This window comes from Sabethes cyaneus, chromosome 3 (assembly GCF_943734655.1).
Source record: "Sabethes cyaneus chromosome 3, idSabCyanKW18_F2, whole genome shotgun sequence".
NCBI classification, from domain to species: Eukaryota; Metazoa; Arthropoda; class Insecta; order Diptera; family Culicidae; genus Sabethes; species Sabethes cyaneus.
In genome coordinates, this window is record NC_071355.1 from 65,427,251 (window position 1) to 65,433,712 (window position 6,462).

Below are 6,462 nucleotides of genomic sequence, written 5' to 3' on the forward strand. Positions count from 1 at the left end.
ACATTTCTAGTAAGAAACGCGTTCATTATGGGTGATTTTTAACTCCAACTCCTTTTCGAAGTGAACCCTGACTGCACCATTGAACAAATAGGTAAATTACTGGGCGTCGTTGGCACTGAACTGGGCAGGACTGCCAGTGAATGCAGCTACGACTCCAGTAAGCCGTCACATCCGGATGACATTTTTGATAAGTGGCCTTTCGGTGTTTCAGTGTGCTGTGCCGAACATTATTGTTTTACTACCTCATATGCGATCCGATTGCCCTACGGTACGGTTCCATTACGGCCGACTGAAGAAGGGATGTGGACATTGCGTGGCAGAAAAGTCCTGTATCACGCGCATACGTAGAGACAGTGTAAAGTACCAGAGGGCAACCCTTCTGGCACATAAAAATGATTTATTCCAATCTGCGTCGGGGGTTTTGTGTACAAGCCAGAAACGAGTAATGTCGGTTTGGTAATCTTGGGCAAAGATTTAGCCAGAATAGGAAATTAAAATCACGCTGCGGCACCTGAGCTTTCTGCTTTGGCGCACAGTGCTAGGACCTTTGTCGGAAGTTGATTGAAAAAGGTTGCGTTTGATGAGAGGCTACGCGATACAATGCAAGTCAATAGGCGGCTCATACCCGTTTGATGTGTGAACCCGCTAGCGGCAAGATCAGACGCGTTTCAATTCCGATGAACACTGACAAAAAGCTACTGCTTCATTATGCGCAGCGAAACTGCAAATGAAACTTTGACATTACTTTAAAAAAGAATCCACTGCCAAATGGGTTTTTATTTCATGGCCCGCAGGTCCAAGTCGAATGCACCATTTGCTTAAGTTTAATATGAATTGCGTATATACAGAAATAAACTTTTAATAATTTGATCCATATTTTTCATTGTGATTATTAATGGGGGTGTTCGTTTTAGTTTCTATATTGCATATTGTTCGTTCGGTTTCTATATTGCATGTCCAATCACAAGTGGTATCTCTTCAACATTACTAGAATGACAATTTTTGGTATAATTAGGATTCGTTTGCTTTTGTAATCAAGATTATTTAATAGTAAACATAAAATCATTCGTAATATTTCTTATCCCAAGCAACAATTTGAGTTTATTGCAATCCTATGATGGTGTTTGTGGCCAATTTTGGTCATGAAAACCATCATAAGAGTGTAAAAAACCCTCATTGCTATTGCTGGGATATTTTCCAAGTAACACACTTGGTTTTAAATAAGAATTGACAACAGATTTAAAACAAATCGAATTGCTGACCTTTCGTTTACACATACTTAGTTACGACCGGATTAAGACTGAAACAGCGCAAGAAACGAGCTAAAATGTAACATGTTTGTGAAATATTTCAAAGTGACGCCTATGCGTTGCATGGTTTTTGTACTACCAACTGAAAAGCTTAATCGCGCTGTTGACAGGAATTTTTTTTCTGATATTTCCCTGAAGTTATACATTTACAAGCAAATAATGACAGATATTTTTCGCAAGATAAAATGGCTAAAGTTATATTTCGGTAATTCATCAATCACTCAAAGCAACATTGTAGCCTTCAAATAACCCAAACTAAAGTGCAATTTTAAATTTATAGTGAACTTTGCCATTCTACTTCCGAAAAATTAATGCGCTCAAGATATACTTTTATAAGCAAAAGTTGAGTGGAATCGAAATAAATATAATTTTGTGACTATCTCACAAAACATGCTAATGTCTTTGAAAACCGGTGGGATATTTTATATTAATTGTGTTATATGTCCCTTTTATACATAAAATCATTCTACGACACAAAAATAATGATCTATTTCATTATATATTGGTGCAGTCATCGGCCATGTTTAACAAGATTGCGTACAAATGAGCACACCAATAGCCGAAAAATTCGAAACCAATGAAAAGCTTTACTGTATGCATTTTGTTTCGCGTTAACTTACAACTGATTCACAGTTAATTTTTATTTGAGAAAGAACTTAAATTGCGCTCAAAAAATACCCGGAATACTCATAAATTGGAGTTTTTAAGCTCAATAAAATATTGCAATGTTGCGAAAATGTGTCAAAGTTATTGATCTGCGCTGTACTTATTGTCATCGCTTCGCTGCTGTTCAATGCCGGCAATTCGCCACTAGAAGTCGCTGATATTAGTTTGATTTTTGTGTGAGAAAAAAAGAGAAGGAAGTACTTTTGCTTTTGTTTTTACGCAAGTTTTGACAATTCGGCATGGAGTTTCGTGTGAGTGCGAACAGGCTTGAAAATCTCTTTTACTTTCGTAGTCGCGAATACTCAGTTGTAAATGTTCAATAAAAGCTTAGCTTAACAACCGAAATGCAACTGTAACCTGTCATTCTGGCTGAAAACTTCGGCGCTAGAAATAAAATATTTTTATAACATCTTGTTTTCCATGAAACTTATTTATTATCTAAATGCAACTGTTTTTTGAATATTTTCCTAAATAACATGTTGCAAGTGTTACTTGGGTTATTACATTGTGCTTGCATACTGCAAGTGTAATTTTGGAAAGTTATTTTTTATCGTAAATTGGCCTTAGTTAATTTACCTGATGATACTTACAGCAACTCCATTTAGATTGATAATGTGATTATAATTTGGTTTGAAGAAAGAAGCTGCTAGCTTATGAGGAAATATAATTAGTTGAATTGTATAAGCACAGGGGGAAATTGTCAATATTTGCAACTTTACAAGTGAGTAACAAAAATACCAAAGCTTTTCTACAATCGACGTGTATGACCCGAGATGATTAGAGATGTATAACCGGATGACCCGCTATCCATTTAAGTTACAGCAACTCCTATCTCTATCTCCTTATATGCTGTGCCAGCCGGGATTCGAGCAACTTTAGTGCCGTACTGGTAGCCGGTGGAGATTTTTTCTTAATTTGATTATATTCATTTTAACATGTTGGATCATTAGTGACTTCTGCGGGGTTACGATTTGCACCCGAGTCCTCGGCGTGAGAGGCGTGAATGCTAACCACTATGGTGATCAAAATCGTTGCTGATAGGGAAAGAATGTAGCAACTGAGTATAGGCATGCGATATGGCCTTGCTAGCTCTGAGTGTCTGTTCACATATCAGGTAATACTCTTTCGGTGATTTGACTGCAAGGTGGATTATCTTTGTCTCAAGCTAGCGAACCACTGTACTCCATATTAGGAGCGGCTCACAATAGCGTTTGACGTGGATGGCAATCGGCGGGGGTGAAACTCGGTAGTGTGGCCTTGATAAGGCAGCCTATCCTGATACAACAACTACAAACAGCAAAGAAAATTTGACTCAGGACATTCAGCATGGACTACAGTAATGGAGTAAGGACATGGAATGGATGCTACGTTCAGTTAGAAATCCGAAAGTTCAGCATCGTGGATCTAAGAGAAATCTTTCGCAAAGGCGACTAGGTGGGAAGTTCTCTGGAAACTGAGCCCAGTTTCACTGAAGTGAAGGAGCCTTTGATGAGCCGGGAACGGGTTTTGCAGTGTTAGGCAGAATGCAAGATCGTGAGATCAACTGGAAATAAGCATTCAATGAGAGCAGTAACAGCGCATTAAGCCTTTGATATTGTTAAGGCGAATAGTATTGTGTAAGCACCGCCAAGATGCTTATAGATCTCGGCATCGATGGACCAATTTATAATTGACTCAGACCTTTTACGTAGAATGCCGTGCAGAGTGCAGAGTTTTCTCTTTGTTTGTTGTTAATTTGAGAGCATCCCAGGGAAGTCATCTAGGTCCATTGCTGTCTGTACTAGTGATAAAAAGACTATGTTACCCAATCTAAATATGGGCCATTCCATCTTAAGTGTGCACACCAGTTGCAATCGACCATCAACGATTTCAACCAAAGTTGGCATAATTACTACAACCAATTTCCCAAAGTTTTATTTAGTTTGAACAATCCCCCTAGCAGGAGTACTGCTTACTTTTTTATATTCTCTAAAACTTCTTCTTCGCCTTTAAATATTTCTGAAACAATTTGATGCAGTGATATGCTACACTTTTTCTATGGGTTTTTGTCCACGCAAACGAATCATGCTATAAGGTTTTATCCAATTTGTCGCCATCATACATTTTTTGCGAATATCTCAAAACTTTCCCAATTTGATTTTCGAATTGATATGTTCGCCAAACATTTCGTGAAAATATGTTGAAACACGTCTATTACTTTTTAGTTATGGTTACCGGTTATGGGTGATTACCAAGGAATAAAAAGCGAAATTGATTAGATGGCACGCGGAAACTGATTCAAAAGTCGGATATACCACTTACTGCAATGAGTCATATGGGTCATTCCACGCTGTCTAAGACCCGTGTAATCCACCTTCACGGATTTGAACCAAATTTTACCGGATTGTTTGTTATCGGTCAGAAAGTAAAAATCAAAAATTTGGTGCCGATCGGACATTCCCTCGATTGATGAGATCACCTCCATTTTTAAGTGTTTGTGCAGGGAGAAAATCTTCATAGACAGCACCTCCACGGTGCCGAATAGGATTCGCAAGGTGCCAACATGCGCCTACCTACTAAAAACTCTCCTGCTGCCCATTCCTGAACCCCGCCCGTAACTACCGTTAGGTTTTACTTCAGGAGGGAGGACGTGCCTAAGCACTCCGACTTATCCGTTGCGTGCCTGGATTCACACAACACCCTTGGCACTTCATACCGCCACTACCCTTCACCTAGGACCTGGGTTGCCCAATCAGCCCTTTACTGACCCTAGCTAAGCTATGTCAGGCCCTGTCGTTGCAAACGTTCTAGCCGTTGCAACTCCGTTATCACATCCGTTGCCGCCCTATCGACGGCACCTCATGTGCACTGTTCAGCGCACATTCTCTGCGCGATGTTGTCGGCGTTGGTGTCTTCCCTAACGACCGCAAGTATCACCCGCCGAGTGGTCGCGAAACGCGGGCAGTGAAACATCACATGCTTCGTCGTTTCCTCGACTACCGTGCAAACGGGGCAAAAGGGTGAGCCTACCCGCCCACGCGTGCGTAGATACTTCTTAAAGCATCCAAGTCCTGACAGAAACTGGGTAAGGAAAAAGTTTACCTCCCCATGTCTTCTACCGATTCAGGACGAGATATTCTGGATCAGCCTATGAGTCCACCTACCGTGATCGGTGCGATCCCATTCCGCCTGCCAACGCCTAATAGAGTCCAGCCTAACTCTATCCTTAGCGCCCCTGACGTTCCTCTGCCTATGGCACTCGATGTCCTCACCTAGAAGTATGCATATGGTAATCATGGCTGCAATAACCCCAAACGCATCCAACGATATGGTACGGTAGCCGCACGCAACGCGCAATGTCTGCAACTTCTGGTTGCTGCAACCTATTTATGACTGAAATCAGTCATTAATCGGTTACCACAACTAGTTTATAACAACTGTGCTAGTAGGGTGAACACCTTGTTCTGACATGCCTGGTTGCGCTTACTCTCCAAAGCCGGGGCCCATGCCTGTGCACCATACCGTAGCACCGACGCTGATAACGCTGGCCATCAGGCGTCTCTTACTGCTGCTAGGACCGTAGCCGTTCGGCATGATCTTGGACAGCGCAGTAATCGCCGTTGACGCTTTACCATAAGCATAATCCACGTGGCTGGTGAAGTTCAGCCTGTTGTCTGCCATAACACCCAGGTACTTCACACTTCGTTTGGAGACAATAATCTGTCCTCCAACGATTATTTTGGCCTCAAAGGTCGACTTACGGTTACTAATCATCATCGCTTCCGTCTTGTGGTGGGCCAATCGTAGATCCAACCCTCTATTATGCTTATGGCGTCCGATGCCAGCATTTCCACCTCCTCTAGAAACTCGCCTACCCCTGTAAGGACTATATCATTGGCGAAGCCAGTGATCTCGACCTACCCACTGGGGTTCGAGACTCAGCACCCCATCGTACATGGCATTCCAGAGCGTGGGGCCGAGAATCGGGCCCTGTGGAACACCCGCCGTCACTTTGTACTTCTTCGCCCCATTCGCCGTGTCGTACACTAGCGTTCGGTTCTCGAAGTAACTTTTAAGCAACCTGCATAGATGATCCGGCGCCCTCATACTATGCAGCGCTAACGCGATTGCACCCCAGTTAGCGCTGTTAAAGGCGTTTTTGACATCGATTGTGACTATGGCACAATACCTGTCGCCTCGTCTTTTCCGTCTCATAGGTTTCTCGGCCCTCTCCACCACGGACTTTATGGCGTCCACAGTGGACTTCCCCTTACGGAAGTCAAACTACAAGCTTGCCAACCCGACATCACTTTACACCACAGGCGTCAGTCTGTTTAGGATTACCCGCTCTAGGCAGGAGGTATGCTGGAAAGGAACGATGATACGTACGTATAGAGAGGGTCATACCATCTACCAGAGCTACGGCAATACACACGAGTTGGGCACAGCTTTTATGGTGATGAGCGAGATGCAGAAACGGGTGATCGGGTGGTGGCCGATCAACCAC